Source organism: Artemia franciscana, chromosome 7 (assembly GCF_032884065.1).
Source record: "Artemia franciscana chromosome 7, ASM3288406v1, whole genome shotgun sequence".
Taxonomy (NCBI): domain Eukaryota; kingdom Metazoa; phylum Arthropoda; class Branchiopoda; order Anostraca; family Artemiidae; genus Artemia; species Artemia franciscana.
This window is the reverse complement of record NC_088869.1, coordinates 58,897,797-58,911,037: the sequence shown is the minus strand read 5'-3', so window position 1 is coordinate 58,911,037 and position 13,241 is coordinate 58,897,797. Positions and strand designations below refer to the sequence as shown.

The following is a 13,241-nucleotide window of genomic DNA, read 5'->3' as shown; positions in this document are numbered from 1 at the left end:
ATCTTTTTCTCCTTAAACTCTTGTTTGACAGCGTCGCAGTATAGAGGAAACAAGACGACAGCGCAGCTAGTCGTCTCTGGAGTAGTCTGTCCTGGGTGACGACGAGAGCTTCATTTGAGTCGATGTTTCAGGAGGTGAGTGAACAACGGATGACATCTGCCTATCTTGTCCTTGCTTTTCTTCTGGTGCGTTTCCAGCCGTTTGCAGTTAGATCAGCTTGGAGATGAGCTGGGTGGGTCTCTGAGTGGGAAGGCAGAGTAGATAACCACGCCAATACAGTGAGCGAGACTCTTGCTGCTAAGACAGGTGCGAAGATTTAAAGAGCCAAAAAATGACCACCACCTCGCCATTTTGGTCAGGACGTAAAACGTCAAAACACAAAACGCCTCTTAACCTCCAGTAATGAAAACAAGTCCACATCTCAATTGAAATCAGAATTACTCCTTGGCATAATTTGAAATTACTTATGGCGCAAGATGCAAAGGTTCTTAGTACCGATTGGTGTACGGGGGAATTCGATAAAAACCCAATCGAAACTTGAATTAGCTTTTCTGTGTCCCGTCCTCTGTAATAATTCTATGAAGAATAAACATTGATTCCTACTGGAGATGAAATTTAGTTATGCGGCTCAAAGAATAAGGTTTGGAGAGATTTACATATAGAAACTTATATATTTACAACACTTATATATTTATATATTTACAACACTTATATGAGCACCTATGTATTTACATATAGAACGAAGCACTGGTGCATTTATATAAACTCTGGTACATTTAGGTGTAGAACTTAACATTGGTAAACAGAAAATCTTACAAAAGAAACTTGCAGTCCCTTGGTTTGAATAGCAGGAAAAATCCATAGGCCTGCAAAAAAGTGGCTGAAACCACGAAATTTTTTGTCGGAAGCATCTTTTTTCCGTTTTTTGTTCCGCATCTAGCAAGACACTGGAATATCATTGAGAGCTGTTTAATGGTTCATTTTAATGGAAGCTGATAAATATCGTCACTTTTGAAAAACTAATTTTGGAATAAAATCAATTTTTTACGAAAAACTGCATTTTCGTATACATGGTGAACTCTATCCCATATGAAATATTAATTTCCACTACAGCAGTTGCTCCGACCTAGAAACGGGCAGTCCACAGTCCATAGTGACCAAAAGGGAAAAACGCTAAAGTAAATCGTCTTATGCACGATAATGCAACAATTTTTCTTTTGGCTAGATAGCATAACCCAAGCATCTTTTCAAAAGTTGCTTCTTTGGAATATGGTGCCATATTTGAACTGCCGCATTGATTTCACTGCCGCATTCCCTTTGGCTCATCTTTTACTATTTCAACTAAGAAAAGGCCATGGGCTTTTTTTTTGTATAATTACCGTTGAAAAAAAAATGCTAAAAAAGAACGACCTTAGCCACAAAAACTTGGCAAGACTAATTCGAACAGCTGAAGTAAATCTAGTACAGAATAAACCACGAATGTAGTGAAGAACAAACCACGAATCCAACAAAGGGTGAACCACGAATCTAATAAAGAACAAACTAAGAACCCAATAAAGAACAATTCATGAATCTGGTAAAGAACAAACTATGCATTTTTTTTTAAGAACTAAAATTATACAAGGCATGTTGATATAGTTACATAAAATGCAGTAATGCTCTTAGGGCTTTGAAAACAAATTGTAGAAAAGAAGAAACTCTAAAATATACTAAAGAACGAAGTCTAAATCGTGGTTGTAGCTATAGCTACAACCTTGTAAAGCGTGAACCGTAGCCCATAGTAACAAAAAAAAAAAAAAAAAAAAAAAGGCAAAGATCGAAATGAAAAGTTCACCATTGGAATCAGCATGGTCAAAACCTTTTGCAGGGATTACGTAACAACCAAAGAAATATAGAAGAAAACATTCCCTATTACCTAATTAAAAATCTGCATCTCGAAGAACACATTCCCCATTACATAAAAACCAAAGAAGTCCTGATTTAGCGGGGTCTCGTAGGTTTTTTAACACCCGTATTCTATGATTTAACATCCAACGAAGTCCTGATTTGGCGGGAGCCCTCGTAGGTCTTTCCCTACACCCCTAGGTTTTTTTAACATTCTTCGTGTAGAAAACATTTCCCTATGACGTAACAGATACCTGCATCTCTTAGAAAACATTCCCTATGATGTAACGAACACCTACACTTTGAAGAGGTTTAATAACACCTGTGGCATGAGGGAATCGCCGTTCAACTTAAATCATTAAAGGAAAAAAGGAGTAGTGGCTAAGTGTCATTTTAAAAGCAGAGGTCCAATAAAAATAATTTACTTTTACCCTCTGTATATAACAAAAATGCACTAAAGAGGAATATAAGAAAATGAAAAGAAAAACAAAAAGGGCACAGACAAAAATCACGCAGAATTCTTGATAACTTTAACTTTCAAACACTCATTTCGCGTCCAGTTCCAGTTCTAAAATTTGTGCAAGAGTATATGGACTATCTATTTAGCCCATTCACCTCTTTGACTCCACAAAAATATCTTCAGATAAAAATAAAATATCCAATCAGCTAATAATGGGTCCTCCTTATGCAATTACTTAATTATAATGATTTGTTGTGGGATGTGTGGGTACTTGAGCAGCCCGTCCTCAAAGGTTTAAGGCCTATAGGCTGGCCGGTACCTATACGGCTCTTCCCACTCACTTTTGGTCTCTTCTGTACATTTCAAAAATGTTACTGAATCAACCCTTTTCCCATTGTCTTTTTCATGATTTAGTACATGGGTCAAACATTATAAGATTTCAGAATTAGCGTCGCTAGGCACTTGATAGAAGGCAAGTCAGTGGAAAATCACAATTCTGTTGCAGCGGTCAGCAAATCTACGTGACAATTTGTCCATTTTTTGACAAATCTCAAAAACACCGTACCGTCGTGAAATATAACTATTACGAGTCCTAAGAGAATACTTGTAGAACCTAAGGAACAGCGATCGGATATGCTTTTTATCAGACGCAGAGAAAATTTCCAAAAAGGTGTCAAAAACAACACATGCGGTGCAAAAAACGCATTATATAGACGGCCAAGTATTCTCTTATCAAACTGGCCCTTTACCTTGGCGAGTAGACCATATGATATTCTAATTTCACTATAGATAAGCTTCTCAAGAAGCTTGCTAATCTTCGAACGTAGAGTAATCGGTCTATATGCGTCACAGGATTTCGGGTCTTTATTTCTCTTAAAAATGCACGTTACTAGATCTTCACATAGCGCATCAGGAATATGGTGTTGGGCGATACAAGGTTGAAATAAAAATAGCAAGAGGTTCGAACGATTTTACTGTCTCGTATATGAGATGTTCGGGATGTAGTCCGTCTGAACCCGATGCTTTACCTGGTTTAAAACGGTGAATATGTGCCAGAATAAATGCTGGCGTGATATAGTGATATAGTTTTTAGCTTGATCTAACTTTGCAAAATGACCCAAAAGTATAAATCTAAATGTTGGATCAAGAGGAGGTGGATCGTCAAAAAATGACGAGGAAAAATTGACTTTCCCAAGAGCCTAAATCAATCGGATTGTCCTAAGATGAAGAAGTCGAGGTAATTTTTGACACGTGACACCACAACAGCTTGGTCTTATTTTAATATCCCGCGAAAGATTGCAGATTTGACGCCGTTTTCGTTGGCGCACAGCATTTCCATATACACGCTTCGTATATTTGACGATTTGAAATAAATTACCTAACCTGGATAACCGCAGTTGGCCCAAATATGAATCCAGAACTTGTGTCGATGTTTAGCCCTCTGAAGTACTACGTCTTCACTCTGCCCTTTTTACGTCTCCCAACTCGGGCTGTGGTTAAAGGAACATTCAAAGGAAGGTTGGTTAAAATGATTCAGTTTGGTGCCACCATTGTCAATAGGCTCAGTGGAAGGCGGAGTCCAAAAGGTGGAATCCAAATCGCGAGTGTTCCCGTGTATGGACGCACATAAAGTTGAAATGGAATCCGATTTTTCAACAACATATAATCTAACGTTCTATAATATAAAGAAAGATCAAGGCGATTCCAGAAAGGTTTAAAAAAAACCCTTAGGCTTTTGCAAATGAAGAGGCAGAGAATACGTCAGTCGAAACTGCAAACTTAAGTGATCACTTGTTAGGACGTCGCTTGAAACGTCAACCATGGCACCCTGCATCTGGTGGTCGTCTGTTAAAGTGAATTCCGAATCGGAAGCGGAACCCGAGTTTTTCACATAAGAAAACGGCTTCAATTTCGGTAGCAGAAAGAAGCCACTAGGAAGAAAGGAAAGTAATATTTGAGTAAGCGGTGCATTCTCATATTGTTTGATCCGTGTTAAAATCACCACAAATAAATATTGACTTATTTTAATAACTGAACCCTATGAATAGATTTAGAAAGCGAATCACAAGATGTGGCAAATTTACGATAAGAGGACTCATTTTGGTAGTTCGTTGGCATATACACACACATAAAAAAAGAGCCAAAATCAACTGAATACATCGGAAGATTCAAAAACAGAGCAAGAAAAGCGGCTGGAAGGACGACCAGATTTCAGTGTGGCGGGCCGAAAACAGAATATGTGGTCACGCAAGAGCTCTAGCTGTGAGACATTATAAGCACTTAGGTGTTCAGTGATGCACACAATTTCGTAACTACTAAAAACCCTTTCGAGAGTTCCAAGCTTGTCACGAGCACCATTAATATTTTGATAAACAGGTTTGTTAAAATAAAAAAAAAATTGTTCAATACATTGTCACAGTGAAAGCGTGCCTCTTGATCAGAGGTTTGCTGGCTCAATACATCCTGTCACAAAGGATAAAAGTCAAGACAAGAAACGTTAAAAGACTTGCTGCATCATTGCTTGACAAGGTTAGACAGGGACGGAATCATTGTTTAACAAAATAGAAAAGTGGTCCCTCACGCTAATGTGATGGCAACAAGTCCTTTTGACGTGTCCTTTCTTAAACTAATATACCTAATTTTAATTCCCCTTTTTAATTATAATGTGTCCATTGCCTACTCACTTACCTCTTTTTATTATTCTTAGCATCTTTCTTTGCTCTTTAATTCGGAACTTCACTTCAATCAAGTCATTTTTGTTTACTTTGAAATTAAGTGAATGATTGCAGATGTGGCTGAGGCATTCTCCACTGCTTCGGTGGATTAATTCTTAATTTGGCATGACGTTTCAATGTTAAGCGTTGGGTTCGAGCCTCTTGAAACAGCATATTGTATTATGTATCTAAAATAAACCATTTACATTTCTTATATAACTATATCTAAAAGAAAGAATCGTTCCATACCTCTCTCTGGGTTAAATTGAATAAAAAAAAATAGTTCAAGGTAAATTTTCTGTCGTGTATCGATTTATTTTCAAGCTGCCTATTTTTTTTGGCGATTATCTTAACAACCGAAACTGTTAAATTGTGGTATTTAAGGCACCATGGGTTTTCACGAGTAGGACATAATTTTAGTGGGGAGGGCTCAAACCCCCTAATTCCCCTTGACTTGGTTTTTGAACCTCCATTCCCTTGTTTTCGTTAGCCACCGTTCTCTACCATACTACTTATTATCTGTGGTGACTAGCTATAACAGGCACATTTCGGTGATTAGGAGATTTACAGGAGGATAGGAGTAAAACAAAATGTAGATCAGCTGATTTTGTCACATTTGTCACAAAATTTGATTGTTTTTATGCAATATTTTACTGTAGAGCACTTCTTGAATGTTTTGAACAAGGCTGCATCCTGGATTTTATTATTATTTTTTTGGGGCGGGGGGGATTTTCAGGGGGAGAAGGAATACAATTTTTTTAAATGCATCAACCATTTTATATATATGTCTTTTTATTATGTTTCTACGAGTAGGACCAATTTCTTAGGGGGAGGGTACAAACCCCCAAAATCCCCTATAAATGGCTTTGTTTTTGGAACTCTATATTCTCTTCTTTTTTCGTTAGCCCTCCCTCTCTACCATAAGAGCGGCGATCTAGTTACAACTGGCACATTTCGGCGACTAGGAAACTTACACAAAGATAGAAGTAAAAAAATAAATAAATCTGGATCAGCTGCTTTTAACACATTTGTCACAAAAGCAGATGGTTTTTATGCAATATTAAATAAAAAAACAAGTTTTTTAAACTGCAATTAAGGAGCGGCATTAAAACTTAAAACGGACAAAAATTATTCCGTATATGAAAGCCACGCCTCGCTCAACGCCTCGCTCTTGACGCTAAAGTTTTTTATTGTTTTTAAAAGTAGGGGTGTGAGAAAGAGTCAAACTTTAGCGTAAAGAGCGAGGCGTTGAGGAGGGGACAACCCCTTTCATATACGGAATATTTTTTGTTCGTTTTAACTTTTAAAGTCGCTCCTTACTTGCAGTTAAAAAAAATTGTTTTTTTTATATTTAATTTCTGAATGTTTTTGAATTAATGCAAGTTTTGATTTTGCCTCGTCACAAATGGATATTTAAACAAAATGTGCATATTAATTTTTTTTATAAATGGCTTTCTCATAGTTTTGATCTGACGATTTTGATAAAACAAAGGGATGGGAGAGGAGGCCTAGTTGCCCTCCAATTTTTGGTTAATTAAAAAGGCAACTAGAACTTTAATTTTTTTTACAAACTTTTTTATTAGTAATAATGTACATAACTTACGAATTAACTTACGTAACGAACTTTTATATTTGTATTCTTTTATTATGTATATGAGGGGGTTTACCCCCTAATAGACACCTCGCTCTTTACACTAAAGCTTGAATTTTGTCCCAGTTCTTTAAGAATGACCCCTGAATCACAAAGGTCGCTGAATAAATAGATGAAACTGCTTAGAATACTTTAGCCTAAATAACGAGGTAGTGAAGAGGAGACTAACCCCCTTATATACGTAATAAGTTCCGTTCGTTTTAAGTTTTAATGCTGCTCCTTACTTCCGGTTTAAAAAGAATTCTATTTATTTAGTTTTTCATTTTTTCTTAAATGCTAGAAAATCCTGCATCCACTTCATGGAAATTCTCTTCCATTATGATAAATTCCTCAATAGAAAGAACCTCCAACTGAATCATCTCCCACAGCCCACGCTCCCCCCCCCCCCCAAAGCGAAAAATTCCCTGAAAATGTCTGTACATTTCCCAATAATCATTGCTATATGTAAACAATGGTCAAAGTTTTTAAATTGCAGCCCCTCTCCCGGGGACTATGGGGGATTAAGTCGTTTTCAAAGACATAGTTATTAGGTTTTTCGACTATTCTGAACAGAATCGCTATCTCAAAATTTTGATCCAGGGACTTTCTGAAAAAATGAGCGTGGGAGTGGGCCTACGTGCCCCCAATTTTTCGGTCACTTAAAAGGGAACTAGAACTTTTAGTTTCCGTTAGAATGAACCCTCTTGCAACATTCTAGGACCACTGGGTCGATACGATCACCCCTGAGAAAAAAAAAACAACAACAAAAAACAACAAACAAACACGCATCTGTGATCCGTCTTCTGGCAAAAAATAGAAAATTCCACATTTTGTAGATAGGATCTTGAAACTTCTACATTAGGGTTCTCTGATACGCTGAATCTGATGGTGTGATTTTATGACTTATAGGGGGTGTTTCCCCCTATTTTACAATATAAGGCAAATTTTCTCCGGATCCTAACTTTTAATGGGTAAGATAAACTTGATAAAACTTCCATATTTAAAATTAGCATAAAAATACAATTCTTTTGATGTAACTATCGGTATCAAAATTCCATTTTTTAGAGTTTTGGTTACTATTGAGCCGGGTCGCTCCTTACTACAGTTCGTTACCACGAACTGTTTGTTTATACTATAGGGTACTCCTGGAATATTTTGAACAAGGCTGTATCTAGAATTTGTTGGAGGGGGGTATTTTTCAGGGGTAGGGGGATTATTTTTTTTTAACGCATCAACAATTTATTTACATGCGTTTTTGCTATGTTTTTATGAGTAGGACAAATTTATTAGGGGGGAGGCTCAAGCTCCCTAACTGCCCTAGAAATGGCTTTGTTTTTGAACCTCCTTTCCAGACTCAGGGAGGCAAATTGATTCTCTTTATGCTCAATTCAATCGACAATAAAAGCAAAAAAAGGGAGATTATAGGATTTAACAGGTGTTAATTCACTAAAACTTAAATTAGAAAGACAAAAGAGCATTCACAAGTTTTCCGGGGCCTCTTCCTACGGGAATGACGATGGATTTCAAATATAAACCACAGATTTAACTTTTCTCTAGGTTTCAGTGATACTGTTTCCAGTCTGCCCTTGGTTTTTGGAAAAGTTACTGGATAAATCTTGAGAGGTAGGACAGACATATACTTTTAATATAGCGATGGAGAAATAATAAAGAAAAATAATGCTTCTGAACAAAGGCAGGGGCAGGCTACTCTTACCTAAATGCCTGGGTTGCTCTGTCTCTGGTTATGCCCTTATACTACAGGGGCACTGTCTCTCACGGCTAGATTTGGATTGCTGCAAAACTTGGGACAAAGAATACGGCTGCGTAGCTTATAAATCCTCTAGTTATTCCCCTCACCTCAGGGCAAAAGTTTGAGTTATGAGAAAAAATAAATTAGAAATTAGAAAAAATAAATTATAAAAAATAAATTAGATACTTCACATAATTCTGCTGTAAGTCTTAAGCTTTGAGGTGACCGTATGTATAAAACTGCAGTTTTGTTTTACATAGATTTTGGCTTTCTTTGCACACGGAGCATGATAAACATAATATTGGGTCACAGTCTTATGATGACGAAACTTGACTAAAATGACCGCTCCCAAAGAGATAGTATTTTTACCCCCCCCCCAAAAAAAAAAGGGAAGAAAAAAGTTTTGACTGAATCGTAGAAAAGTAACAGAACTATACGTAAAATAATTTGTACACAGAAACCTTGATACTGAATAAAACAAAAATTGTAAACCCCCTCCCTACGTCTTTTTTGATTTTTAATTTTTTTTTGTTTTTGTCGTTTTTTAAAATATATTAGATGAATCAACTGAAAAGTAAAGAATATTTTTTCTTAGTAACTCGAAAAACGGAAATTTTAAAAATCAAAAATGCATTCATGAGTGTGTCATGAGTCAAAAGTGTTGGGCATTCATGTCAATTGTTTATAAAACTGTTCAAAAAGAGCATCCTATGTCATGAATACTACATTTTTAGTCTTAAAAATATAATTTTTTTTCAAATTGCAGGTAAAAACAAAAATCATTTTAAGGCTTTTCTTTTATCAGTAATATTTTACCCTTTAGTTGTTTGTAAGCGTTCTAGTAAGACAAAAAGAAAAAGAAAATTGTGCTGTGATTCACCCTAATAATTATATTAGTTATATACCCTAATAAAGTAATACTACATCCCTAAAAAGAGACTTGGGTGAATACACACTCAACCCTATGTACACAAAATTAATTATAGGAAATAATCTAATAAAACAAAAATAGGAATGAATAAAAACAAGCCCAATTCCAAAAGAACTACAAGATTAGCTGCAGAGAAGGCAAATATCGCAATGAGAAATTATTCCAATTTTTAATAAATACAATTAGTGAAATGAATGAACCTTTTTAGCTTGTAAAATGTTAGCTTTTATCACACAGTCTTGGCTGAACTTTTCGTTAAGAAGTAATGATGTCAAGGCTATTTAAAAAAAAATTGATTTTTGACAGAGAACTTTTATTGTAAGTGTGTTATTGTTTATTATTTTCTTTGCTGAAGACGGCCCTTAGATATAAAGGTAAAGGTAAAGGTAAAGGATACGGAATTAGACTTTACAGTCCATACCGGCGGTGCTGATCTCCGTTTCTTGGCCCTTCAGCTAGGAAGGGCAATGGGGGGTTGGGGGCCAGCCATTCTGTGCTTTCGCACACCCTTCCTGTTTACCTTCCCCAGATTTCTCCAGGTACCAATTTAGAGCTGGGTCGACTCTGGCTAAGCTTACAGAGTCACGCCACTGACCCCCGTCCCAAACTGAAGAATTGGGTACGCCGGGATTCGAACCCGAGTACTTTCAGACAAAGGATCCCGAATCCAGCGCACCCATCCACTCGGCCAGGGAGATATAAGGCCAGCCCTTAGATATAGGGCCGAAATATTCAAATAGGTTTTGTTGGTTCACTGTCTTGGGAAAAAAGTCCTCATTATTCTCTCTTCTGTATTTGTATTATGGAAAGGCAGTGTGGTCTTCGTCATTATTTAAATAATTGTCGTTCGTACGAAAGTACAAAAGCGAGTAAAAAGCGTGACGGGCTCAAAAGTGCAACACCTAGCACCCCTGAACACCTCACTACTCTGCTTGAAAAAAACAAAACCACCCAACACCTTATTCAGGCTTTTCTTAGCCACTGAAACTGCAAAGTTTTGGAATGAAATTACTGTTTTTGCACATTTTTGCTTAAGATAAATTATTCGCTTTGAAGTATCACTTTTAGTACTGATGTTAATGAGACTCAGCTAAGTTAAACCTTTCCTAAGTAGTGTCCAGGCTAAAGGTTTGCCAACTTATTTTTTTCTCTCTTTCCTTTGGAATGAAGTTGGTTGTTTATCTTGTAATCATTATCAAGCACCTTGAAATGTATCCTAGGAAAACTTTTTCGTATATTTATTTTTTTATTCTCTGATCAACTTGTGGCTCTTTTAGGAATCCATTAGAGGCACACACTCAGGAATTTGTTTTGGTAGCTTTTCATTTTTGGGAGCGAGGCCAAAAATAAAACGTGCAAAAATTGAAAATTATATTTTGGGAAATGTTAGGAATTTCAACACAAATTACGAAAATCATTCAGTATGGGATGTAGAGAACATGTTTAAAGCCGCTCCTATTCTGCATGTGCCTGATGTTTTGTGAAATGTCTTCGAATTTAAGTCATTAAATATAAATTTGTTGATTTAATTCCCTAGGGTTTATTGTATGTAAAATAAAAATAGTGAATAGTCTGTGTTTCAGAAGTTTAGCATTTAGAATATCAAAATATAAGTAAACCCAAAAACAAAAATCAATCATCTCTTATCTTAGGAATGTCAATTCGTGAATATTTAGGGATTATGTTTTCAATATCTAAGAGGGATTTGGTGGTTTTTCCAAAAACAATGAAAATAACAAAAACCGGGCATTTTTCAATGAAAATAGCCCATATCCCAAAAATAATTTTTTTTCAATGTCTAGGGGAGGATCAAAGGATCGTTCCCCCACTTCCCCTCTAAGTACATGAAATTAGTAAAATAGGACATAAGCATTGAAGGATATAAGACACTGAAAGCAATAAATTTTAGTTAGAAATGCCGAAGGACTAGGCTACTAGAAAACGACCTTAAGTAAACTTATTGGAATATAGCAAAGCCTTTCAATTTAAACGCATGTAAAAACTAACAGCTTTAGTTATAAATTGAAAGTGACACCTTCTGTACTTCTGGTGATTTCAGCGAAATACTAAGCAAATATGAACCTAGACCAACTAAATAGGCTGCATCATGTCGATTGTGTCTACGATTAAAAATAGTAAACAAGTTTCTTAAAATGAAAGTAAGGAGCAGTGTTAAGAATTAACGAAATTAAGTATTCCTTGTATGAGGGGGGGGGCCACCCCTCCTCATCATCTCACTCAAATTCAACGGCTTTTGTGTTTGAGCAGCCTTTCTTAAAGGGCTGTGACACAAAGTTAAACTATCATGTAAAGAGCATGTGTTGAGGAAGTGGCAGCCCAGTCATATTCAGAATAATTTCCGGTCGTTTTATGTTTGAATGTTGCTCCTTACTTTCAGTTGAAAAAACTTAATTGTTTAATTCAATTTTTGGTCGTTTTCAAATCATGCCAGAAAATTCCCTTTGAAAATTCCACCAGGGACTCTCCCCCCAATGGAAAACCCCAGCGCATTAAATCCCTCCTTCCTCAAAAACCTCTATGGTTCCCATTAAAAAATACTATATGTGAGCAATGGGCAAATTGGGTAGCTTACAACCCTTTTCCAAAGACTGTGACGGTATTGTCATCCCCAAACACATAGTTTTTGGGTATATCATAGTTTTCCCCAAAGACTTGTCATATTTATTTAGACTCAAAGACATAGTTATTGGACCATGATCCCACCGGTACTCATAGTATGCACTATCATCTTATCATCTTTTCTTTATTGGTTTTTCTGAGCACTGAAATTAGCAGCCACAGCCCCAATTTTAGGTACGTTCAAATACCTTGGACTTGGCTACCGGAATGAGCAAGCTGCTGCACAGACTTTGGGTTTGCTGCGGAGACCAGCGTTGTTATCGTCACAGGTTTCCTGTGAAAAGTCATAGGTTATTTTTATGATCACAGCCTCATAGCTTTTTTGCAAAAAAAAAATAGAAAATCACAGGTTCTGATGCAAAATCTCAAGGGCTGCCAAAGGGACGTGTTATTGCTTTTTGACATTTTTTCACCGCTGATGATACTTTGAGGTTTGAAATGATATTTATAGTATTTTTTCTAATCAAACATTTTAAGAAAAATCTTACTTTTAGCAAGGCCATATCGAAAGGGGTGAAAGGGGTTTGACCCCCCCCCCCAAATTCTTCGTTCGATTCATAGAAACGTAACAGAAATGAATATAAACAAATGGATGGTGCGTTTTAAAATTTAGTTGACAGACTGTTTGGGTCCTCTCAGCTGCATACATTATCCTCATACTATTATTGTTGCATTAAATTCAGAAAATAGTTTTCTCGATGTTCGTCTTTTGATAGATTTTCTGAACTGGAAAGGCCCAGTTTAGTGGTTTACTTTTTTATGATATACTCATTTCGTTATTATTTAATCTAAAGAGTATGGGTTAACAAAGAGTATTGGTAACAGTGGAAACTGGTGCTAGGGTAAAAAAAACACCAGCACCATCTAGCGTCGGGTGAAATTTGGCATTTTTTTAAAATTCGTAATCGTGGTTTTGACACTAATTACAACATAATTTTGGTAAATAATAGGAAAAGCAACAGAATTCATAAAATTTTGTATGAAATATCTAACTTTTCTTATGAGTCTAATGAATACCCAGATGATTATGAGTTTCATCCCTGTTCTCCCTCGTTAAGAAGTTACCCATACTCTTTGACTTTATCTTTCAACAACAGTTTAAGAAAAAAACGTTTGAAAAAGACTGCCTGTTAGTTATTATTACCAATAAATAACGCTTTAAACAAATATTGAGAACATTAATTGGTAATTTTTCATGCAATCCATGTAGGGATCGGTGACGTTTTTCTTTC

General features: G+C 36.2%; 1 protein-coding gene and 1 long non-coding RNA gene across 3 annotated transcripts in view; one reads left to right on the top strand and one right to left on the bottom strand.

The window, feature by feature from the left end:
* LOC136029541 (uncharacterized) overlaps positions 1 to 13,241 on the bottom strand; it is a 59,345-nt gene that overhangs the window by 1,671 nt on the left and 44,433 nt on the right. The window contains exon 2 of the long non-coding RNA XR_010618064.1: positions 5,033 to 5,246. This is a non-coding gene — a long non-coding RNA (uncharacterized LOC136029541). The remainder of the gene's footprint in view (positions 1 to 5,032; positions 5,247 to 13,241) is intronic.
* Positions 8,156 to 13,241, top strand: part of LOC136029539 (uncharacterized) — a 59,221-nt gene continuing 54,135 nt past the window's right edge. The window contains exon 1 of one of the 2 annotated variants that reach the window (XM_065708010.1): positions 8,156 to 8,311. The gene's annotated coding sequence lies outside the window, so the exon portion shown is untranslated. The remainder of the gene's footprint in view (positions 8,312 to 13,241) is intronic. The other variant, XM_065708011.1, reaches the window with a different exon arrangement.